The following is a 26,157-nucleotide window of genomic DNA, read 5'->3' as shown; positions in this document are numbered from 1 at the left end:
GGCACAGCCCCTGTGAGGTAACGTGGCACAGACGCCCTGAACGAGAGACCCCAGTGACATAACATGGCACAGCCCATGACGTAACATGGAACAGCTGCCCTGACTGAGAGAGCCCCTGTGAGATAATGTAGCACAGCCACTGTGAGGTAACGTGGCACAGCCACCCTGATTGAGAAGGTTCCTGTGAGGTAACGTGGCACAGCCACCCTGAGCGAGAGGGCTCCTGTGAGGTAATGTGGCACAGCCACCCTGAGCGAGAGAGGCCCTGTGAGGTATCATGGCACAGCCACTGTGAGGAAATGTGGCACAGCCACCCTGATTGAGAAGGCTCCTGTGAGGTAATGTGGCACAGCCACCCTGAGCGAGAGAGCCTCTGTGAGGTAATGTGGCACAGCCTTTGTGAGGTAACGTGGCACAGACCCTGTGAGGTAACATGGCACAGCCACCCTGATTGAGAGGGCTCCTGTAAGGTAATGTGGCACAGCCACCCTGAGTGATAGAGCCTCTGTGAGGTAATGTGGCGCAGCCTTTGTGAGGTAACATGGCACAGCCCCGGTGAGGTAACATGGCACAGATACCCTGAGCGAGAGAGCCCCTGTGAGGTAACATGGCACAGCCACCCTGATTGAGAGGGCTCCTGTGAGGTAATGTGGCACAGCCACTGTGAGGTAACGTGGCACAGCCATCCTGAGTGAGAGCCCCTGTGAGGTATCATGGCACAGCCCCTGTGAGGTAACATGGCACAGCCCCGGTGAGGTAACGTGGCACAGACACCCTGAGCGAGAGAGCCCCTGTGAGGTAACGTGTCACAGATGCCTCGAGTCAGATCCTGTGAACAAGCTAAGATGGCACAGCCACTGTGTTGTACTAAACAGCGCCTGTACGAGAAGCTGGAGTATTCCCAGGGCCATCAATGCAATGTCACTGATTAGAAGGCAGGGTAGGAAATTAAACGAAGCAGATGAATTAAAGCCAGACTCCACAGGCTGCATCTGTTCCTCCATTCCCTTTGGGTGCAACACTGATATAGCTTTAAAAAGTAAATTTAGTGCTGAGGAAAGCTGCCAAGCTGATGGCTCTGGGGACTGAAGTTCTCAATGTTTCTCTAACTTGGGTAAAGCAGAGGCATGCAGTGATGGTTCCAGCTTTCTATCAGCATGCCTCAGCCTGGACTGCGTCTTCTGGAACAGGCAACTAGGTGGGACTGTCCTGCCAGGGCTTGTTACGTCCCATAGAGAGGTTAGGTTGGGGATTACTGTAGCTCAGAGCTGGAGGGAGTTGAGCACAGCAGCAGTGTTCCTGATCATCCAATCTGAGATGCTGCAGCAACAGTCGGACCCCAGAGACAAACAAATCCGACACAAACATCCATGGTGCAGAGTGCAGACTGGCAAACACCTACGCCCCGTGATGATACTGGCATGGAATGCGGACTGGAGTGTGCACACCCTGCAGCTTCCTTGCCTTTGCCTTGTCCACACCTATAATTAACAGAGAAAAAGGGGAAGATCCATTTAGGAGTCATTTGAATGATAGGCATCTTCATGATATTAAGACATAATAATAGCTTGACAAGCTAGTCTGAAGAGCCCAGACTATTTCATAGTGGATACAGAGGTACCATGCCATGCATGAGACCCATCATGGCCACCTAGGTATATAGGAGGAACCTAAACATACCTCTATATACCAATGAGATCCTCCCTTATTAGCTACCCCTGCATTCATAAACCCTTGATGCCTAAAATAGATTATAAATAGTTGGCTCGGCCAATTCTGTGAGCAGCTTAATGGTATGATCCCAAGATTTAGCAAGAATCACAAACAGAGCAACTGAAAATAAAATGGTAAGGCAGTAGTGGGGAGAATAGTAGCTGGAAGATGCAAAGGGGAATGAATTAGCGGCCGCAGTATTACTCCTACCAGCTTTCCAGCCATCCAGCCACTAGAGGGCAATGGAGTCTCAATCCCCTAACTTTAAAAATCTCTTAATGAGAAATGGCAACATAACAAAAATGGAAAGAAAGAAAGAGAGAGATCTGGTTCCCTAGCCAGCTATTTCCAAACACAGGTTACTTCTATTGCACCACAGGATGGGGGAGAAAAGTAGGGGTGTATCTCTAAGGCTACGTCTATACTACCCGCCCGGGTTGGTGGGTAGCGTTCGACTTCTCGGAGTTCGAGACGCGATATATCAAACTCCGAACACGCTCCCGTCGACTCCGGAACTCCACCACCGCGAACGGAGCCGCGGACTTTGATCCTGCGGCGTCTGGACAGGTGAGTAGTTCGAACTAAGGTAGTACGAGTTCAGCTACGCTATTCGCATAGCTGAACTTACGTAACTTAGTTCGACACCCCCCGCCCCCCCAGTGTGGACCAGGCCTCAGAAACGTGACTGGTTTTGTCCCCTTTCCATACTGTACCTTTCAGTATTTCTGGGTTGGTTTCCACCCCTCCAAGCAATACAATCCATCATTTCAAGGATGGCACCACGCTGGTTCCTGCTGCTCTGAAGAAAGGCAACAACTGCATTTAGAATAAAAGATTGTCAAGCAGATCACAGATGTCATTCAAAGCCGATCTCAGAAAAAAACATTAATACAGGCAGCTCCCTGCATAACCATAGTTAATTCACTCCTTGCAGATATCTCCTTGAGCTGCAAAAAGGCTCCCTGACTCTAGCAATGCTGCCAGCTATAGGCGCTAGGTATCTGAGCAGATGCATAGCTAATTCAAGGCAGGTCAGTTTGGCTCCTTCAGAGCAAAAGACTGTGATTTAAAAAGCAGGGGAAGCAAAAATGCACCTTCTGGATTTCATCAGAGCAAAAGACTGTGATTTAAAAAGCAGGGGAAGCAAAAATGCACCTTCTGGATTTCATCATGTGAATTCCAAATTTCAAAACAAGGGTAACATGAAGATGGGAGTCTATTTCTGAGTCAAGGAGGTCTCCACGTTATTTGCCTTTGGTGGCTCAGACCACAGGCTGTGCTGATGAAGAAATGTTATGTGTTGCTCTCTTTGACTTAATTATTCCTGGACACCCTGCTGGAACGTTCTGAGCTGCTTATTGAACTGTCTGTCGAGCCTACATGTGACGAGAAACTCACCAAGAGCCGGTAATCAGGGCCGAGCTCTCTTCCACCAGCTTCCCTTCTGCCTTTGTTACTTGCCCCATCTCTCGTTGCCTGGGCTCCGCTGCATGGCGTTATCTAAATAAGAAACAGGGTGTTCCCAGCATGGTACAGACACTCAGGGCTCAATCAACAGTGCATTTTACCAACATCAGGGTGGTGGAGCCAGCCCGGCCAGCGTGGGGAGAACTCAGAGGTAACCCTCACTTGCAACACACACGCCTCTCTCCATCCAGTCTTCTCTCAACTGCCTAAGCCTCCGTGGTGAAACCTCAAAGGGGCATGACCCCACTTCTAGTTTCTCAGACCTGCTCCGCATTACCACCTCGCCCTGCAACTAAATGCCCCAACACTAGATGCTTCTCTCTCATCACAAGAGCTGACCCCTCACCTCCACGCCAAGCTTTTCAGCCATCCTGCAGGTCTCCCTCTGGAAGCCGCCATAACCCACCTCCCTCCCATTCCTCCTCTTCCTTCCCAGTATGTGCACCTGGACAACCCACCTCCCTCACCTGAGAGGAGGAAAGCAGATTGCCTATGTCAGAGATCAGGCAGATATGGGCAGCATGAATCCTTCTTGGCAAGATGCCCACTGCAGCTCACTCTCACCAGCCACCCCGCTGCTGAATGGCTCCTACTCTCTTGATTGTCTGAACTCTCTATTATCTCAATAAAATCCATGTGATTCTCCCCCCACCCCCCGGCTATTTGGATAATTATGAGTACACTGTATATATAAAGACCCCCATCCTTTGGTTGAAGGTAAAAGCAAGCGCCATCCAGGCTATTGATTGGGTAATGTATTTCTGTGGGGCTATTTTTAAGTGTGTGTTATTTATCCAGTATAGTACCAGGCCTATTATTAAGGCTATCTTGGGTCTGCACATGTGCTGAAGATCCTAACTGGCTTTGTCTGAGCAGAGAGACACCCACAGAGTGATACTGAAGGCTTTGGATTGGGGCTTGCTGGGCAGGGCGGTGGTTCATGGCAGTCAGGGAGGAGATAGAACCCACACAGACGTGTTGAGGAGTGACATCTGAGGGTGAAATTCATCCCTGGGCAGAGAGCAGCACAAGGTCTAGGCACCAGAGAAGTCGTATTCCAGCACTATTTTGAGGTGCAGGGAAGACCTAGGAGTAGCCTTCTGCACAAAAATTTCACCCGTAGGCTGTTACTACAACCTCAAGGCTGTACTGGAAGTAGTGGTGGAGTGTGTGTAGGAGGAGCAGGTTATGTGTGTACGTGCGTGCGTGAGCGGTGGAGGAGGAGTGGGTAGGTTGGGTGATGAATCTGTATAGCTGTGGATCCATGGTCCCTGCCCTATTACACCCTCAAATCCCCCCGCATGCTGGCATGCAGAGAGCCCTCCACTGTGGCCCAGAGAGGATACAGCTCTATTGAACTGGCACCCTGGGGCAAATCTTGTGCAGTCCTGCTACGTTCAGGTCCCTCCACCCTCAGGGGCCCAATCTTGCCGCTGATTTATACAAAAAAACACCAGATGCATTCTCTGAATGCTCTGTGCACATGGCCACTGCAGGGTCGGGACCCCCTTGAGTTCAGCTCTGTTGGTTGCATGTGCTGGAGTATGCTGAATCCCCATTCATGTCTGGGAAAGCTGCATGAGCATATTGAGTGATCCAGCAGAGTTCTGGACCAAAAGCTGTTGCCACGCAGTGGCTTTTTGGAAATGGTGTGATAGATAGATAGATAGATTAGATGATAGATTAGATAGTGGTTCAGATATTAATTATTATTGTGGTTGCTGTTGTCATTGTATTACTTTGAGGTTCTCAGGAAAGCAGTATAGAAATTCAAAGCAAAGAGAGCACTTCACAGAACAGAGGGTTTTGCTTTATTGTATGGTGAAAGCCTTCATAACTGCCCAGTTATCCCAGTGCAGCCTCACGAAAGTCAGGAGGGTGTAACTCAGCCCAGACTGTGGCCTGTAGCAGAGCCAGGGAAAGAGAGGGAGGAGAACGATGAAAAGCTTCATCATCTAGATACTTCATTTTACCAAATTCCGTGAGATTCCAGGACTAAATGGTTTGGGAGGAAATTCCTCCCTTTACAGAGAGACACCACAAGAACGATACACCACTTGAACCTCACTAAAATCCTATTCTGTGAACAGAGAAGCAGTGCTGTCCAGTAGCTAGGGACACTGACCTGGGAGCCCAGAAACCTGGATTCTCTTCTTGGTTCTGTCAAATCATTTCCCTTCGCTATGCTTGTTTCCCCCTCCCACCCTTGTCTGTGTAGTTCTTTAGGGGCAAGGACTGTCTCTTGCCACGTGTTTCTTCCCCTCCTAGCACAAGGAAGCCCTGATCTCAGTCGATGCTACTATAATCCAATTAGTGACCATGCTGGCCCTCCATTCAGGAAGATGAATTTTATTTGCCCAGCTCTGACCCTTCTGGATGTTTTGCAGGGGAGAGAGGTCATGTTGATTGAACTCCAGAATAGCTTGTTCAAACTTTTGAACAGTGCAGTCCAAATAAATGCTCAGTATTAGCGGCCGGGCTGAGCCCTTTTCTGCCAAGCTGCAGCCTTAAGTGAATGTTTATCGCTATGTTATAAACCCCAGAAAACAGGAGCAGGCAGTGGAAGTGCTGACTCAGCCTTCGCTAAATGCCAATGATCTACAAAAGCATTAAAAGGGGGGAGGATGAAAAATAGAGTCATTTTCACTGTCCCACGAGGCCCTGGTGAAGGACACGCTGCACACAGCATCACTATTAATATTTATGGGCACGACACCGACCCACAAACCTTGGCAATCAGAGGCGCGCCACTTTGGGAATTAATATAGCTCTGCTTGGCTGGGGTCTTGGTACAGAGGAGCAGGCAGGGGATGCTGGGATGTGCAGGGAGATCTTAAAAAATTAGGGATTGACCTTTGGAGGGCAGGAACCATGCCAACCAGCTCCTCAAATCCTTGGGCCTGCTGACCAGAGCTGCTTTCTCTATTACCCTGGCACACCCAGAAACACTAGCCAGACCCCAGCACCACATTTTCTGTTACCCGATGTTCCACAGTTCCTAAGCAGACCTAGCAGCATGTTCTTTACTACCTGATGCTCCCAGGCACCCAAGCCAGAACCAGTGCTGCAGTCTCCATCACAGGGAAGTTCTCTGGTCCAGCTGCCAAGCACTATCCCTGCATTCTCAGCTTGTTGGTTTGAGTAATACAGGGATCTCTCAAGAACGATTTGCAAACAAGCACCCCAGTAAAACCAGTCCTTGTTCATACACAAATCTCGGCCAAGCACTGAGTCATGAAGGCCACAACCTGACGGATACTGAATAAGAGCCAAGCCCCACACCCAGGACAATAATTACTGTTTATCCACATGTGTGAACATCACCCACAAATACATAGCTCAGAGTGACCCATGCACCCCTTCTGAAACGTACACCCCAAATATCTGGACATTTACCATTTGTGCCAGGTTGAATCTTGTTTGTGGGGGGCATTGGCAGCACCCAATAATCCTTCATCCTTGCTAGGAGCTCATGCTTAGGCACCAGGGGCTGCAGAGAGGGGCTAGCAGACAAACAATTCCTGATGCCCCCAGGAATGTGGGTATGTAGCAGGTGGGGTAAATAGATACTGATGACCCCTGCATGGTGATTGCTTAGAAGCTGATCTCCAGGAGCTGGCAAATTTTGATAAAATTCAAGGGAAATAATATTATAAACCCCCCTTTTTAACAAAACTTTTAAAAATTTGAGCCATAAAATAAGCACTAAATTTTCAGAAGTGGCCAGTGGTTTTGGATGCCCCGTTAGAGACACCACCTTAAAGGGTGCCCCCATTGAAGCACTGAATGGCAAAACCTCCACTGACGTCTCTGGTGCCAGGATTTCACCCCTGATTTTCAGAAGGTAGATGGTCAGCCCTTTCTGAAAATCAGGCCTTTTTTAAGATATCTCAGGCTGGGCACTTCAGTAACTCAGATACTTTTGAAAGTTTAGGCTTAAAATTCCAATAAAAAATAAACATCAGAAACCAAAAAAGTTCCCACCACTAGAGAAGAGGCGAGGCAGAGGAATAAGGGTACTGATCCAGATTAACCTGAGTGGTCTGGCTGTGAAGCTGAATCAACATTCAGGGCAGGTGGACAATGCTAAAATCTCATGAGTTTGCCTTGGCTCAGGCAGGAAATGGCTGAAATCTTGTGAGATGAGTGGTTCTCTTGAGATTTCAGTGGCCTCTGAAGTAGCAGACAGGCCTGTTCCAGATTGATCTCCAACCAGGTACCAAAACCTTAAAGGCAGATGTGGCTCTGTGAATTTGAATCTCACCTACTCACACACAGTTCAGTGGGGTTTGGATTCAAGGATCTGAACTGGAGACAATGCGATTCAGTTCCATTTTGTACAGCACCTTCCCCTCCTGTGTGCCAAAATGCTTTACAGAATTCAGCAGAGCTGATGGTGATGGGTCAGATTCCAAAAAGATGGTGTAGTGGGATGGTGTAAATTACAACTCTTTGTGTCCACCAGACACCCTGAGCGATCCTGGTGGAGGAAAGGTCTCTTCCACCGTGATTCTCTGCTTTAACTCCTACTAGAACATAAGAGCTGCTCTCGTGAGAGCACTGAATCTACAGCACCCAGCTTAGTTGTGTCTAATCTCATTGTGCTTCCCGGCCAGTCCTGCTCACATCTCAGTGCTGGCCCTTCAGGGTCTATGTCCAGCCCCATAACACACTGGAAGGTGTGTGGGGCTGCATTCACCCTGCATCATTGCAGGATTGCCACCATGCTGACTTCCCACTGCTGAGCACCTCAGACAGGGATGGTGGCAGCTCAAACCTGGCCCACAGAGACAGCTAGTAAATAGGGAAGGAAGGAGCAAGTTACTAGAAAGTGGAATCAAAGAACATAAGAATGGCCCTATTGGGTCAGACCAAGGGTCCATCTAGCCCAGTATGCTGTCTACCGACCGTGGCCAATGCCAGGTGCTCCAGAGAGAATGAGCAGAACAGTTAATCATCAAGTGATCTGTCCCCTGTCACTCATTCCCAGCTCCTGGCAGAGGCTAGGGACACCATTCCTGCCCATCCTGGTTAATAGCCATTGATGGACCTATCCTCCATGAATTTATCTACTTCTTTTTTTAACCTTGTTATGGTCTTGGCCTTCACAACATCCTCTGGCAAGGAGTTCCACAGGTTGCCTGTGCACTGTGTGAAGAAATACTTCCTTTTACTTGTTTTAAACCTGCTGCCTATTAATTTCATTTAGTGACCCCTAGTTCTTGTGTTATGAGAAGTAGTAAACAACACTTCCTTATCTACTTTCTCTACACCATGATTTTATAGACCTCAATCATATCTCCCCTTAACCGTCTCTTTTCCAAGCTGAAAAGTCCCAGTCTTATTAATCTCTCCTCAGACGGAAGCCGTTCCATACCCCTAATCATTTTTGTTGCCCCTTTCTGAACTTTTTCCAATTCCAATATATCTTTTTTGAGCTGGGGCAACCATATCTGCACACAGTATTCAAGATGTGGGCGTGCCATGGATTTATATAGAGGCAACATGATATTTTCTGTCCTATTATCTATCCCTTTCTTAATTATTCCCAACATTCTGTTTGCTTTTTTGACTGTTGCTGCATATTGAGTGGATGTTTTCCACTCAAGCTGGGAGGAGATGCAGCATTTCCTTGCTCTGCAAAACTCCCTTAGCCCAGCACATTTTAATAGGATTCAAGAGGGTCTTTCTTTGCTCTCCTCTATTTAGAAGTCGGCCGCATGGTCAGGAATGGCAGAACCAGCTGGGGACAGGGATTGGTTAGATCAAGAAGAATTTTTTTCCTTTCTCTTCCGATCCCCTGATCTAAGCATAGAGCATGGGATTTTCAAAGAAGCCTAAGGGGTTTAGGCACTGATATGCCCATTGAAAGTCAGTGGCAGCTGAGCATCCTTAGGCCCTTTGCAAATCCCAGAGTTCCAATCAAGAATCAATTGAGCATCCCCTTTCTCCCCTCATCCCCCAGTTCATCTCCCTGGAAACAGTGACGATCTCCCCCCATACCTCTTGTGGCTGACAAGAAGCAGGACAGATCCATTCTGGATTTTGGCCTCCTTCACAGTCTCCTCCTCCCCAAGCTGCCTGGCGTTGTAGTAAAAAGTCTTCTTCCAAGAGGTGATGCCCTCTCGCACCAGTTGAGCCCGCAGGTCCATCACCTTGTCCGTGGGCTTGACAGTGAGGGGAATCAGCAAGTCCTCGTCGGCCAAGTGCACCTTGATGTGGTACCTCTTCCAGCGGGAAAGGCTCCTTCGCAGGGTCTCCATCCTCTCGGGCCTGGCAGACTGGCCAGCGTGGCACTGAGGGACATCCAGCTGTGTTGGTGAAAGCAGAGACGTGGCTGCGAATGAGCTTCCTGCAGTGAACACCCTACACCTCTTGCCAAACCTGTTCCTCCCAGCGGCTACGCTGCGTGCTTCACATTCCAGGGAAGAGCTCATCTCAGGTACTGGCTTCCACAGACATGTGCAAAGCCTGCTGGCTGGGGAATATTTGTAGGAGTCATTTCCCACCCCGCAAATGCCATAACAATGATCATTATATTTGCAAAGCGCAAAGGCTCCCAAAGCACTCCAAAGACTGGTATTTAGAGACCATGGATGGGTGGGTGCATTAAAGAGCTGGAGAGCTTTAGTAAGATCCCTTCCACTAGTACTAAAATGCAGCCACCTCTGAGGTGGAACCCAGCAACTGTTTAACAGTCACATTGCACCACAACATGGCAGTTTAAATCAGGAAAAGAAGAACACTCCCTTCAATGGAGATTAGATAGGCAAAGTAATTAGACATGTGGAAATTTGGGCAGGACTTCAAAGCTAATTAATACCTCATCCCATATGAAAAGTGCAATGGAATCTAAAACAACCACAATGTTCTTTGTTTTACATCTCAGCTGAGACACTGTACACTGAATAAGTGACATTCACCAGGTGCATAGGCTGTGTGTCACCCTGTGCTCCTAACACCACCATGTGGACTCAACAAGATAAATACCACATGCTAGTTCATCAGCACTACTTCCTGTTCCTGGAGGGTGGTTCATCTGAGTAATGATCTCTCCAAGTCCTCTTAGCACGTGAGAAATGACAGCATCACAAGGCTGCAGAAAAAAATGCACGTGAGCACTGCAAACAATATAGAGACCTAAACCAGAGAAGGGGGAAATTTTGCTGCCCAAACTTTTTTTTGGCAGAAAAATGCACATTTGTTGACATCAAAACATGTTGAAAATTCGAGTTAGCGTCACCAGATTGTTCCAAGTTTAAAAAAAAAGTCCTAAAAAATATCCAAACAAATGGAAACATTCTGATATTTTCAGTTCAAAATGACTTACCAAATTACCGGCAAATTGAAAAATCCATTATTCATACAGCTGTAATCTAAATACCAATGGTAACAAACTGTCCCCTCCTAAATCTAAATATACCACTGTGACAGAGGAAGTAGTCAGCTATAGGAGTCATTTATAATTGAATGTTCATCAGGGCAGTTGGTGGCAGATGTGGAAGAGAATACTTTAGAGCAAAGATCATCTAGATAAGGAAGTCGTGTTTTTTCAAAAAGATCAGGTCACATTCTTATCTTGTGCGCAATTTCCTGCAGCCATATTACATGAATTAATTCTCCATGGCCACTCTTTTGTACCCGGAGTAGTGTCTTTTGACCAAAGTACTGCAAGCCATTTGTCTTCAAAGACTTTGCTTTATTATACACAGCCAAATTCTCAAAGGAGTTCGGCTCCCATTTATACTCCTAAATGAACTGGCCGGATTTCCAGATATGGTGAGCACCCAGCAGCACCCACTGAGAACAATGGAGAATCTGCACCCCACACACACCCTCTCCCCTTTGAAGCCCAATGGAAAATCCCAACCCCCCATTAAGAACAATGGAGAATCACCCCCACCATCCCCACTGAAGACAATGGAAGTTGCTGGATGCTGAGCACTTTTGCGAATCTGGCCAATATAATTTAGGGATCATGGTTTGATGGGAGCCAGGATGCCTGGGTCCTATTGACAGCTGTGCTACTGACTCACTGTGTATGTGTGGGTGAGTCACATCACAGCTCTGTGCCTCAGTTTCCCCTTTTGTAAAATGGGGGTAATGAAAACCTATCTGGGAGGTGGGCGGCTATTATGAGCACCTTGGATAAAATGATAACAGCACTTTTCACTGCAGTGGTGTCTTCCACTGAAGGGTTTCAAAGTGTTTACAAACATCATAAACTTGGCAACAGCCTCAAAGGCAGGTCCTCAAGTAAAGTCAGCATAAGATCACCATTTTACAAAAGGGGAAACTGAGGTTAAAGCCACCTTTTGTAATTTGGGTGCCTAAAGCTAGGCAGCTAACATCTTATCTCGACACCAGAACTAGGAGTCCAGAAGTCACTAGGAGCTGCTGGTGCTCAGCAGCTCTGAAAATACAACCCCTGACTTAACAGCCAAAATATGGATCTAGGAGTAAAATTCACCCCCATGCAGAGGGCCTGGTGCATCGCTTCTGTAATGGGTGAATTTCACTCTAGGGGCCAAATTCACCCTTGGTGTAAAGCCATATACTTGCTTGAGTCAGAACTGATCCGTTTCCCACTGATGTCAAAGGACAGCCTCTCATTGACACGGATCAGAGCTGAATCCCTCCCCATACACCACCAAGTCTGAACACTGTGGCCAGCACCACTTGCCCAGAGGGTGCCAGGAGAAGCACAAAGCACTCTCATTTCAAAGGAGCCTGTCTGCTGTCAGCCCCTTCATCTGATTCATTCTTCTAGCCTATGTGGCAGCCTGACAACTGACAAATACCTTTCAGACAGCTCCTGTTTATTTTTAGAGCTGCTCTTTCCAATTGGGCCTTGGATGTGTATCATTAAATAGAGAGGGAAAGATCGCAGCGGAAGGAAAACACTCAGATCTAGTTGCTGGGCTTTATTTATTTTTGCCTGCAAGAAGTCTGCAAACTTCTCTGGGCTCTTCCCAACATCCCAGCCCGTGGAAGCAGTGTGGCAGAGAAGGTGGGTGATGAAATATTTAAGCTCAGCAGCCCACGCTGGGCCATGTGAATGTCTAATGCCAGTTCCAATTAATTTTGAATTTTTCATTAAGCCATTATTAAAAGCAGAAGGACAGCAGAAATAAGGGGAATTGACTTGGGCAGTATATTAAGTACCTTAGTTTTGCCTGAGGATGTTTTATTATCTGTCTAAGGTAATTATTTCACAAGCTCCTGGTGGTTTGTGGGCTAAACAGAGGTACAGGATAAAGTTCTATGCTCTTCGCTCAAAGTTATTTTAATCTTTCTCCTCTGCTCATCCTGCTCAGGTCATGTGTCTGGCCTGTCATATCTGTCTGGAGGACAAGACAGGGAGTCAGAGTTCTGTGACTGTGTGATAATACATAACCCCAGCATTATTTACAAATCAAATCAAACCTTATTGACTTAAACTTTTTCCCATATCAAAGGCAAACAGAAGACGTGCAAACATCCAGAGAAACACACATTAGGAAAACAAGAAAAGCAATTTAAAAGCAGGTGGGCTATGAAATACAATATATTTTTTAAATGAAACAAAACATCAATGTTTTTAAAAGTCAGGCAAGTCTCCTTGCTCCTGAAAGGGATTCATGCTCCTCTGTCATCATTTACAAAATGCCTAAAAAGAAAAATTCCCGTGTAATTTGCAACTTCAATTAGTGTAAAGAGTTTGGCCCAGTTCTTCTATAAGGGAATGGACAAAGTACGATCGGCAAGTAAATGAATTTCAGACCATATCCATAGCATGGGGAAGCCAGCAGCAAAACACCTGAGTATCGTAAAACAGGACTTTGGGAAGAGCATATGACTGGTTAAAAAGCAAATGGCCATATTCTCTGCTTTGTTATGGTGGTGTAAATCCAGAGTAACTCCATCAGCTTCGGTGGAATTATGCCAGATTTATACCCATGGAACGTAAGAGCAGAATTTAGCCACACCAAGTCACTTACCTTGTCATCATTTAGAGTGAAATTCACCCCTATGTGGAGGGCAAGCGCAAGGACCATTAACATCCCACTCAGACCCATAGGGCTCACTACAGTTTAAGTGGGTCTTAAAGGGTGGCTAAACCTGGTGCTGGCTCCCCACATCAGTGTGAAATTCACCCTCAGAGATGATACAAGAACCTAAGAGTCATTGTACTGGTCAGACCAGTTGTCCAGCAAGGCAAGGATCCTCTGCCATCGGTGCCCAGAAAAACAAGAAGCTGCATGATACCCCAGTGATGCAACACTGTCCACAGAAGTGGTGATGGGGGAGGGAGAGGAATCCCTACCTGACCTGTGAAGAGATCAGCCCTGAAGCCTGAGAGTGAGAGCATACCTATGATGAGATATACAGGAATACCATGTATATAAATATCACACTGGATGACAAGACCTTGGGACAAATGCACCCTCAGGCAGGTTACATGAAAGCAGGGCCTGGCCCCTCTGATAGCAGAATTGGTACCATTGTACAGAATAATGCAGTAATGAAAACATGTAACTGAAAGCAAAAATTATGTCTGTATCACATAGATCAGTGGCATAAACACTCATATACCAGTAACAAAAGGGCATGGTAACACTATAGTAAAATAACTTTATACTTCTAAAGAGCTTGACATATGAACATTTAAATGTGTTTAACAAAGCAGCTGAGAGAAATTCTGTAGCCTGTGTGCGCGGCAGGTCAGGCTGGCCTGTCGTCACGTTCTCCTCTGGTCTTGGAATCTGTAAATCTATTAATCCCACTCTTCAACCCCATCCTTCATGGGTCATTGGGAGATATGATTGCCTGCATTGCCCTCAGCATGCTCATAATACTTGTAGCTCTGCATTAAGACAATATGTATAAAGAAATGTCACACTTCAGGGCTTAAGCCAGTCATCTATAGGGGTCAGGAAGGAATTTTTCACCCCAAAGCATCAGAGATTGGCTACAGTTGGAAACTGGATATAGGACGGGCTGGACAAGTGCTCCAGAGGTGGTACAAAGAATCCCCTTTTTTAGATGCTTGGCTGATGGGTCTTGCTCACGGTCTAGGTGATCACCAGATTTGCTGTCAGGAGGGAATTTCCCCCCAGGTTAGATTGGCAGGGGCCACGGGCGGGTTTCACCTTCTTCTACAGCATGGGGCGTGGACTGCCTGCTGGGATCATTTGGGTATATCCAACCTAATCAATTCTCAGCCATTGCAGGGGCTTCATGTCCTGCTGGCACTGTGGTCTCTCCTGATCTTTGCCTATGATACACAACAGTGTAGTCTCCTGAAGACCAAAATATTTCAGTCTAACTAAAGTCATTGGGATCATTATAGGATATGAGTGAGAAATGTAATGGCCTGTGGTATACACGTGGTCAGACTAGCTGACCTAATGCTCCCTTCTGTCTTTAAACTCTATGAAATGGGTCATAGGTCCTATCTGGCAAACAGCTAATAGAGATTTTCCTTTAGCTCAATGGGTAGGGACTGTACTTTCGGGCAGGAAGTTCTGAATTCAGAATAATGGCAAATAGGAAGCCAGGGGATTTAATCACTAATAACAAGGGTTCAAAAAGGAACTAGATAAGTTCATGGAGGATAGGTCCACCAATGGCTATTAGCCAGGCTGGGCAGGAATGGTGTCTTTAGCCTCTGTTTGCTAGAAGCTGGGAATGGGGGACAGGGGATGGATCACTTGATGATAACCTGTTCTGTTCATTCCCTCCCGTGCACCTGGCATTGGCCACTGTCGGCAGACAGGATACTGGGCTAGATGGACCATTGGTCTTACCCAGTGTTTTTATAAGTATGAGCCACATTTTACATAGGGAAACTGAGGCATGGATCAGTGACAGTAACTGGCCTGAAGTCACTGGCAGAGTGAGACATAGGGTCCAAGCAGCCTACTTGCTTCTCTTGCCAGAGTAGTAGATTCAGTTCCATAACATGTACAATGACAATGATCATTTATTAATTATCATCACTTTGTACATTTATATTGTCATCTACTTCTTTGATTCCCCGCCATCAGCTCAGCAGTGATGGCATAACAGGGCAGGGGAAAGAAGAGGAGCCAGGGGAACAAATATAATAGCACTAAATAATCCCTAGCCTTTATCCAGTGCTTTTTCCTCAGTAGATCTCAAAGCATTTTACAAAGGAGGTCAGGATCGTTATCCCCATAATAGATGGGCACAATTCTTAGTTTTTCAGTAGCTGTGATCACAATTTGCCACCTGCCAGGCTGTTTTCCAGCTGCCGTTTTCTTATTCTAGTATGACGTAAGAGCCAAGATGTTGCTGCAGAGGGCAATAAGCTCTCTTGTTTTTTGGATAGAGACCCACATCTGGGAAAGTCCAGCACAATCATACGACTTTTCCAACTGAGCCACTTTGTCAGTGATTGGGGAGGCTTGTCTGATTCCTGGAGCTTTGTAATCTCATGCCTTGCAGTCAATAAAGCCAAACAGTAAGGATTTTCACCAGTGTTTGCTGCCTGTGAGTTCATGGCTGGGAGCAGGCAGACAGCAGGGGATGAAGATTCCCTTATTTGAGATTCGATTGCCCTTATCTTGCTCTGCATAACTACAAATGTTATCATCGATCCAAAAATGATCCAGCCCTTCTTTAAATCGGGTCCCAGCATTTGACTTGCTGACCTGCTCCTGCAGTCAATGCCATAGCTAATAGCACTCCATGGGAAGATGCTCGTCCCTTTATTTCATCTAAAATGTAACCTGCCAGCTAGGTCATCAAATGCTGCAATCTCTTGTGCTATGGGACAGCATAAATAATCATTATGTGTATTACAGTAGCAACCAGAGACCCCCAGCTAGGATTGGAGCCATATTGTCCCAGGGGTTTTATACACACATAAAACAAGAAGGTGCCTGCCCCAAACAGTTTACAAACTCAGTGACAGACCTTGCTTTCTGCAGTGTAATACTCTCCTGGGACAGGGATCTTTCATTTATTAAATAAGAGATCCCACTGTATATTAGGGTTCCATTTACAAATATAAAGGACTAATAAATTATTAATATTTTAATAAATGGTTAATCAACTGGATAGATTGTTTGAGCCCAACAGGGTTGTTAAACTGCTGATAAGTATGGCTTATAGCCATCTATAATACCTTCTACACATGTGCTTAAACCTAGAGCAAGTCAGGAAAAGTCCTATGAAAAATGTCAAGCTTTCAGAATTTTTCTCCATCCCAAAAAGCCACAGTCTTGAAATTTTTCATGAACCAAAAATCCAGACTTTTTTTTTACGTCAATTGAAATGTTTCATTTCAATAAATTGGAAACGTTTTGTTCAGACCTAAAATGTTCTTATTTAAAAAACACTAATGTAAAATAATGCACATTTCTAAATGAAACTGTGAGCTGCAAATTGAAATATTTCATTCCAAAAAATGTCAAAACAGGACAGTTTCAATTTTTTTTTCTTTTCTTCAGAACAAAAAGCATTCATCAAAACCAACATGCTCCTGTGCAAAGTTTTGGTCTTGGCAAATTGGCATTTTCTGATGAAAAATGTTTTGCTGAAAAATCCCAACCAACTCTATTTCTAACCAACTAGAACAGGGGTCGGCAACCTTTCAGAAGTGGTGTGCCGAGTCTTCATTTATTCACTCTAATTTAAGGTTTTGTGTGCCAGTAATACATCTGAACGTTTTTGGAAGGTCTCTTTCTATAAGTTTATAATATATAACTGAACTATTGTTGTATGTAAAGTAAATAAGGTTTTTAAAATGTTTAAGAAACTTCATTTAAAATTAAATTAAAATGCAGAGCCCCCTGGACCGGTGGCCAGGACCCGGGCAGTGTGAGTGCCACTGAAAATCAGCTCACGTGCCGCCTTTGGCACACGTGCCATAGATTGCCTACCCCTGAACTAGAACATACACTGTTCATGTATGTAACATGCTTATAGCTGTTATTAATCACTTCTTAAAACTTTATTAATCATGAATAAATAGAACCTGAATATAAAGTGGAATTGAATAATCTCCTGTGGGAATAGGTGGATTTCCTATTGCTTAGGACATTTCAGACCAGGAAGGGTAAGAATACTAGGAAATTTACCACACGGATCACAAGGCTGCATTGGACACGATGTGCTATGAGAGAGGCAGATAACTATGGAGGGATAAAGGCTAAAAGTCCCTAGTTATGCTATCACACTGCCAAGCTAGTATGGATTTGTAGAATGCTTGTGCCCTAGTGCCACATAACCTTACTCTGCTTTACTAATCCACAGTGCACCATCCTTGACCAGTGCACATGGAAAACTCCCCTTTGCCCTACTCCAAAGAGGCAAGCGATCAAGAGCTCTCCATCCCCAGCAAAACAATATAGCACTCACGAAAAAGGAGGCCTGGTGCTGATCTCATTCACCCTGGTGCCGACCAGGACTAGCGTTGCTGAAGCTAGTGGAGTTGCAACCAAGGTGAACCCCAGTGTGAGATCAGAATCAGGCTCTGAAAGTCCTCACAACTTCCTTGGCCCACTGCCTGGCATCAATATTGCATTGTTGGAGTTTGGGGAAATTGCATGGTGTGGGATTGAATTTAAAACTAATAGCAGCAAAGGCAAACATACACAAAAAAAGCCACTCAGATCCTGCTTTGAAAGAGCAAACTATCCTGTTTTCTGTGCACAGAGGACACCTGCAAGTTTACAGAGCAAGAGTTAGAGGTTACTTGGTGGAATTTTCTGGTGTAGGGGGGAAAAAAAGAAACAACCACCCACATGTTAAATGACCTAGTCAAGTGCAGACAACGGGAAGGCTGAAAAATGGATCGGGGGAAAGTATTCTTCTGTGGTTATTTGTTGCTGCGGTTCTTTATAACTCCCCACATCGGAGATTCATGAGCCTGAGACAGAACCCTCACGCTCTATGGCTCAGCCAGTGGCAGCTACATGACTCACAGGGCTGCCAAGCCTGGGGGCAGCTGAAAAACAAGCAAAATAGCAAAATGTCTTGCAGAAACACCAGAAATAGAGATAAATGGTTCGTCGCTGGAGAGTCTTGAAAATAACCTCCATGCCTGGAAGTAACCCTGGGCGGAGAAGAAAGCTGCTCCATCACCCCAGGGCCGGCAGAGTTTCTAGCATCCTGCGGTAGAAGGTTAAGGCAGTGCATTTCATCCACAGGCAAAACAGATTCAGAGAGGTCTTAAACGGTGAAGTGGGTAGAAATAAAGAATTTGAGGCTCTTCCAGCTATTCCAATAGCAGCAAAATGGTAACCCAGCAATCCTGCGGCACAGGGAGGAACCGGATTTGTTGATCTGTGCTGCCATCTGGTGGCCAGAAAGGAGCCTAGCAGAAGTTCCACCAATCCCAAAAATTAAGAGCTGCAGCAAGTTCATGTACTCTAACCAGGAAAAGCTTGCTCCGTACAGTACATCTCCTGATCCAAAGCCCATTGGAGTTAATGGAAATAGTCCTGTTGACAGAGAGGAAGGATTGTTCAGAGATTTGAACATTTGACTGGGAATTGGGAGAGTTGGTTTCAATTCCCTACACCAACTCCCAGTCTTCCTGCATGACCATCCTAGGGCATCCTTTAAGACCCTACATACTTTTGAGGACCTGGGCCTTAGATCCTCTGTGTGTCTGTAGAGTGCCAGCATAGCTCTTCCCTAAGAGTGTGACGTACTCAGAAGATAGGTCTCTCCACTGCAGTGAAAGACCCGCAGCTGGCCCGGGTCAGCCAACTCTGGCTCGCAGGGCTTGGGCTGGAGGCTATAAAATTGCAGGGTAGACATTCAGGCTTGGACTGGGGTCTGAGACCCCCCCCCCCATGAGAGGGGAAGGTCCCAGAACCCAGGTTCGTTTGAGCCCAAACGTCTACACTGCAAGGCTGCAGTTCAAACCCTGAAAACTTGAATAAGCTGATCTGGGCCAGTCACAGCTGTGCTACAGTATACAACTGCACTTTTATCACAGGGTACATACACACAGAGTATGGGAATAGAGGTCATGGAAGTACCATAGATCGATAGGAACAGAGACAGCTGGCTGGTCTCAAGTCCCAGGGAACTTCCCTTGGGAGGTTTTCCCCAACAGTCTAGTAGAACTGGCTGTCGAGAGGTTTCCTCTGATATTCAACCTAATTTCATCCCATTCCTCCTTGGCAGATTCCCCTTGTCCCAGCCCAAAGCAATCGTATCCCTTCTTGCTGTATGCACAATAGGCAGCAGTCTGATCGGATCAGTTGGAGTGCCCAGAGACCTCAACCAAGATGACATCCCAATTGTGCTAGGGGCTGTACAAACACAGGAGGAGATTGCCCTTGCTGCCAAAGATTTCACAGTCTGAAGGTACAAGACAGCAAATAGAAGAGTTGTTACAGATGGTGATGTTGAAGCACAGAGAGATTAAATGGCTCACCCAAGATCAGACAGGCAGTCTGTGGCAGAGCCAGGAATTGACCCCTGACTCCTGTGTCCCAGTCCCTTAACCCTAAACTCATCTTTCCTCTCTGAGCTAAAGCAATGGGCTAAATTCAATGCACTTTACACCATCTCCTGCTAAAGTAAATCATGCCAGGGACTCTAGCAGTGGAAAACCCGGGGCTGGGGGAGGAGGGAGACTGCAATAGTAACAGGGCTGCCACAACTTCCTATAGGCAGGGCTGACTACTGGGGGTTGCCTGGCCAGGGTATCATATTCCTTAGAGGCCTCATTTAGCAGGAGCCCAGTGAAGTCCCCAATGGAAACCCCAGCTAAATCTCAAGGGAGGATGGTGGTGGAAATATCACCTGCCCTTGCCATAAAGGTACGTGTGTCCCTCCTACTCGTGATGTAAGCGGATGCAGAGGATGGAACCATCCCAGTGAGGATAAGCACAGCCAAAGTCCTGGATAAATAAGCTGATGATGGAGTCACTTCTGACAGGCCTTTCCTCTCTGCATACAGCAGAGATAGGCAACCTGCGGCACGCAAGCTGATTTTCAGTGGCACTCGGGTCTGGGGGCCTCTGCATTTTAATTTAATTTTAAACGAAGCTTCTTAAACATTTTTAAAACCTTATTTACTTTACATACAACAATAGTTTAGTTCTATATTATAGACATAGATAGAGACCTTCTAAAAACATTAAAATGTATGACTGGCACGCAAAACCTTAAATCAGAGTGAATAAATGAAGACTCAGCCCAGCGCTTCTGAAAGGCTGCCGACCCCTGACATACAGCAATACCTGCACTATTAGCCAGGAGCATCAGTATGTATGTGGGAGGGAATTCGCTTTGCTCTGAAGCCTCAGCTATTGGCACTCACAGACAGGCGGCCCAACCAGGTGGGACTGTCAGAAGATAAGACGCTGGGATTGACCACATCATGCCCTTTGAAACATCAGCACGGAGGCCCAAAGGGTCAGGATCTCAGGGCCCTATTCAGGGATGCAGAGATATTACTGCTGGCTCACCAGGCAAATCCCATTAGCTCCAGCCCAGGAGTATATATAAGAAACGGCTTGAACCAGGCACAGCAAGAGAGGAGGTCTAGCACGGAGAACAAGCCAAGCCTGGATTTTATGCTTAGAGGATGAAGGTTTTATGCATTTGTTGTTTTTAACTGAACACAGCGGAAGCCCAGGAATAGGAGAGTGATACTGGGATGCGAGAAAGAGAGTGCTTTGAGATCTACAGATGAGCAGCACCATATAAAACTAAGTCTTCTTATACTAGGGGAATTACTATCTTTGTCTCCCTCTAATGGCTAGTGCAGATAAAATATTTATGATTGCTGCTGCCTCCATTAGCAGACAGTGTCTTCTAGCTGGCGCAACAGGGGCTCATTCAGCTCTGAAGGTCTTGGGTTCAAATCTATTTACTCCACTGGGGTCAGTTACACAGACTCATGCTATTTTGGGAGCAGCTTTGAGTGCCCAGCTACTAATGGGCTGATTTTCAAGTGTGTCGAACACACTGGCCTGAGTTTCCAACTGGTTTAGCACCTTTGGAAACCAGGCCTTGGCTGTGTTCGCACTGCGAAACAGTCCTAAGGAGACTGTGAAAACTGGGATTTGTTAGGCCAGGAATAGACAGCAAACCAGACCCCTGAATGAAGGAGTCATACAATTAAAATTCTCCAATTCCATTGATTGCAAGCCAGAGAGCATAGAAGAACATAAGAACGGCCGTACTGGGTCAGACCAATGGTCCATCTAGCCCAGTATCCTGTCTGCAGACAGTGGTCAATGCCAGGTGCCCCAGAGGGAATGAACCTAACAGGTAATGATCAATATATATTTGTAAACAAAAGGTACATATAGTGAGAGTTCAGGGGACAGCAGGACACACACACCCATCCATCCAAAACCTTAGAAGTATGGAAATAAGTTAAAGGGAAAGCATGGGCAGCGTGTGAGCCCCCCCTTCGGGGAGACTAGCCTCAAGGCCCCACCCCTTCCAACAGGTACCCAAAGCAATACTTACGCCAGCGTCATCCCACTCGTGCTCTGATGCCCAACGTTGTGACCTGCTATGCTTTTCTATCACTGGTATCCACAGATGAGCACATCTGACTGTCACACATTCCATGCGCTGGGGCAGTTACTCTGCCTTCATACTGCTAAGGCTTTGTGTTGGAGGGTAAGCGATGAAGCTGGGGGTGGAACGTGCGTATCGTTTTTGCATTTCTGTTGCCATTATAGTTAAAAAGTTATCAAACAAACACTCCTGATGCCAAAGCGATGCTTTAGGAAGGAGTGTATGAGAAGCAGCAATATGATCAAAGGAGAGCGTCTCAGAGTACGTTAGATTTCTTGCAAAAGGAGTACAAAGAAAAGTGAGCTGCTTTCCAAGACATCTATTTTTCCTCAGCTTATTATAAACGTTCCAGAACTTCAAATTGCATCCCCCAATGCGCCAGAAAATCCACAATTAGCCAAAACTTCTGGGCCATTTTTCATTTTACCGACCCTCACTCAAAGACACCAGATAGTCAGCATTCTTTCCAGCACCAGACTGAAACTCGCTAATGCAACCTTAACTATGGAGCAATTACAACTGCGCTGTAATATCGTTGTCAATTGAATGGAAACGTTATAGGCGTAGGTGAAGCCCTAGGAGATAGTTACGATAGGAAACCAAAGGAAATGTGGTGAATTGCTTTTGGTGTCAGCATCTGCTTTCTTCTTTTACTTTGACACGTTTCCTGCATTAACTCCATGGATGGAAGGGAGTTGGAACCAGTTCAACAGCGGGAATAGTTCCTGTAGGAAGAGTTTAGAGCAGAGCATGAGTTCTCAGCCTGCGGGTCTGCCCTTCCTATATGGCTACTGGGAGAATAGTCCTGACTAGAGCATGGCTGGAAGAGATGGGGGGGGTCCTGTGAAGGCTCTCAGCAGCGTGTGACTCTGTTGTCCAGGAAAACGGGCCAGGAAGGCAAACTGAGGCATCAGAACCAGCGCAAACACTCTGGTTATTATTACAAGGCCCTACATATCCACCTGGCACTTCTGCCAGAGGTGTCCTGAGCCAAAAACTCACCTTTTCTTACCAGAGTTTTGCTGCCGTGGCTGCCCTCTAGCCCATATGTAGGTAGCTGGCAGCACGTCCCGGGAGGAAAGGTGCTATGTGAATGTAAAACATTATGATGGTCCATACACTTAGTTCCTGCGGCGCTTTCATTTACTGCTGCACCCTATCTCTTCAAACTGATTCCAATACTCTGTGCCATCAGCTCATATTGCTCTTACCCATGGGAGTCGCTGACTGAAAACACCTATTGGGTCACCTTGTCCACTCCCCTCCAGCGAAGCCAGCGCAGGATCGTTCCCCATGCTCTTTTTTCTAGTGCTTTGGCCAGTTTGGTTTGAAATGATCTGAGCAATGAGGCTTCCCCTCCCCCAGCCCCAGGGAGATTACTCTGCAGGCTGCCAGCACTGGCTGGATGAAATTCACTGCTGTGCAGAGGAACCAGTTCAAGTCGGAGACACCACTCAAGTATGCTTGGAGGGCTCAAGGGGACTTCAGAACCAGCTTTCCAGAAGAGGTCAACCTGTTCAAAAAGCTGGTCCTGAGAGTCACAACAGGAGCTGAACACTTCTGAAATCCTGGCCATTTTTAGCAGAGATCTTTGAAAGCTGGCCCCAGTTGCACAATGCTGCCAAATCTTCCTATACTAGGCGTTTTTCTTAAAGCTCTAGCTCCTGAAGTCACATGAATGTGGGAGAGCCTCCACCTGAAAGTATCAGAGTGGTAGCCATGTTAGTCTGGATCTGTAAAAGCAGCAAAGAGTCCTGTGGCACCTTATAGACTAACAGACGTATTGGAGCATGAGCTTTCGTGGGTGCATAGGTAAAATAGGTGCAATGGTATTGTAATGGACCAATACCATTATTAGGATTCTTTTTGTTCCTAAGTTAATTAAAAAACTCCTCCTTATTGTCCTTAACTTTGTTGGCCATACATGTCTCCTTGTGTCCCCTGGCTTCCCTTATCAATTTTCTACAATTCCTAACTTTTGATTTATATTCATTGTGATTAATTTTCCCTTTCTTCCATTTGTTATATTATTTTTTTAAATTTTTACAGCTGCCTTCACTTCCCTCTAGACCAGGTTGCTTCTGGAAACAAAGAATGCAGGCCATACTTACAGGATAGGGGACTCTATCCTGGGAGGCAGGGACTCTGAAGATTTAGGGGTCATAGTGGACAATCAGCTGAATGTGAGCTCCCAGTGGGATGCTGTGGTCAAAACTGGTAATGCAATCCTGGGATGCATAAACAGGAATCGTAGGTAAAATAACTTCTTTATTCCTACTTATGTATTTGGCATTGGTGCAACTGCTGCTGGAATCCTGTGTCCAGTTCTGGTGTCCACAATTCTAGAAAGATATTGATAAATTGGAGAGGGTACAGGAAGGAGCCACAAGAATGATTAAAGGATTAGAGAACATGCCTTATAGTGATAAGCTAAATAGATTGAACTCCTTGAGTCTAACAGAGAAGGATAAGGGGTGAGTTGATTTACAGTCTGTGAGTACCTACCTGGGGAACAAGTCTTTAATATTGGGCTCTTCAGTCTAGCAGAGAAGGTATAACATGATCCATTGGCTTGACATTGCATATAGACAAATTCAGAGTGGAAATAAGGCACATGTTTTTAATGGGGAGAGTAATTAATCACTGGGACAAGTTACCAAGAGTCGTGGTGGATTCTCCATCACTGACAATTTTAAAATCAAGATTGGATGTTTTTTCTAAAAGATTTACTCTCGGAACCGTTGGGGGGAGTTCTATAGGTCAGACTAGATGATCACAGTGGTACCTTCTGGCCTCAGAATACATGAATCTATATCGACACTCGCACCCACCTCCACCCCCTTTGGATACCAACCATCTCAGTTGCTTAAACTGTTTTGAATCCATTCCCCTACATTCTTTTCAACGCTAAAGTTGTATATAGCTGCATCTGTACCACTGAAGCGGAGATATTTTAAAGTAAATTCCTAAGAAAACTACATAAATTACACACTTACACATCTGTAGCGCGGGCCAGCTGAAGAAGTCAATCCTTTAAGGGATGAAATTGGCCCAAGGAGTTTAGAAAGATCTAGATCAGGGGTTCTCAAACTGGGGGTCTTGACCCCTCAGGGAGTTGTGAGGTTATTACATGGGGGGGGGGTCACCAGCTGTCAGCCTCCACCCCTAAATATTGCTTCTCCTCCAGCATTTATAATAGTGGTAGGCATAAAAAAAGTGTTTTTAATTTATAAGGGGGGGGTGTCGCACTCAGAGGCTTGCTGTGTGAAAGGGGTCAACAATGCAAAAGTTTGATAACCACTGATCTAGACAGTGCAGTTATTTTACAGTGTACTTATATAGTAAAGGAAAAGCACCCATCGCTTGGGTTTGTTTGTGAAAAGTGAGTCTTCAAAATGGGGATGAGAAGTGGGTGCACGTTATTAAACCCCACTTTAAAATGTCATTCAGCACCACCTGGAAACCCACGGCACTTCATTTATAAATGGAGCCACCTAGCGGAACAGTGGGAGAAATGTAGCTGCAGCCTGCAAGTTTAAACATTTTGCCTGTAGATTATATTAGCCCTTTTGCTTGCCTGGGTGAATTTAGCTCTTTTTTCCCAGCTACATCAGAAACCACTATGAGATTGTAAATTGCAGTGACACACAGCTGGTCTGTTCCCCGTATTCTCAAGATCTAACTCACCGCTACAACCGATCTTGAGCAGGTTTTAAAAAGTTAACTTTTTTCCATTTAGCTCTTCTCTGCTGACTTAAAGGCTGGAAAAGGGCTAAAATGTAATTGTCATTTTCTCCCTTCACTACGCGTGAAGGGAAATTTTTTCTACTGCAGGAAGGCCCTAGGCTACAGGTTAAACATTCAGCGCAAACACTCAACATCAACCTGGGCTTGCATTCGACCTCTTTATAAACTAGCAATATGCCCCAATCCCGCAACTAGCCCTGCACAATCTGATCCTTGCACTCTCAGAGAATCCCATTGACTTCAAGGAGCATTCAGGTGCCCACCTGTGCAGAACAAATTGTAGGAACAGGGCCTGGCTTTCACAAGACGTACCTTTCTTGCTCTCTGAATATCCACCAGTATTCATGGTCCATTCTCTGGGGAAGAACGCAAGAGTAACATCCGTTGCACTTTCCAATATGGCCCCTCGTTTCTGCTTCCAATGAACTTGGCTCCCATACCAAGGTGAACCAGTTCAGATATAAAGATTGGCCACTTTCTCTCTTTCATTCAAAGAAACTGAAAAGGGGTTTTTTGCTCTCTGCAATTGAGTGTTAGGAGACGCTGATCGACCATTCTCATAACTCCTGCTAACTCAAGTCATCCCTGCAGGAGTGACTCAGTCGTAGCAAGATTCACAGATTTTAAGGCTAGTATGGCCTATAATCATCCATTCTGACCTGCTATATAACACGTGTGTTAGAGCTAACAGCTTATGAAATTAGAATGTGAACTGTCATCCTAGCT

General features: G+C 45.9%; 1 long non-coding RNA gene across 3 annotated transcripts; it reads left to right on the top strand.

Annotated features, from left to right (window-relative positions):
* Positions 1-3: 3 nt before the first annotated feature.
* On the top strand, positions 4-23,893 carry LOC120391719. Of its 3 annotated transcripts, none has more exons than XR_005591452.1 (3): positions 4-146; positions 12,639-12,708; positions 23,734-23,893. It is a non-coding gene; the product is annotated as an uncharacterized LOC120391719 (long non-coding RNA). The 3 variants fall into 3 exon arrangements; XR_005591453.1 differs by lacking the exon at positions 4-146 and adding an exon at positions 381-798; XR_005591451.1 differs by lacking the exon at positions 4-146 and adding an exon at positions 12,018-12,190.
* Positions 23,894-26,157: the final 2,264 nt, after the last annotated feature.

The sequence above is a fragment of the Mauremys reevesii genome, linkage group 26 (genome assembly GCF_016161935.1).
Source record: "Mauremys reevesii isolate NIE-2019 linkage group 26, ASM1616193v1, whole genome shotgun sequence".
Taxonomy (NCBI): domain Eukaryota; kingdom Metazoa; phylum Chordata; order Testudines; family Geoemydidae; genus Mauremys; species Mauremys reevesii.
The sequence above is the reverse complement of the archived record's forward strand: the minus strand, read 5'-3'. Positions and strand labels throughout refer to the sequence as shown.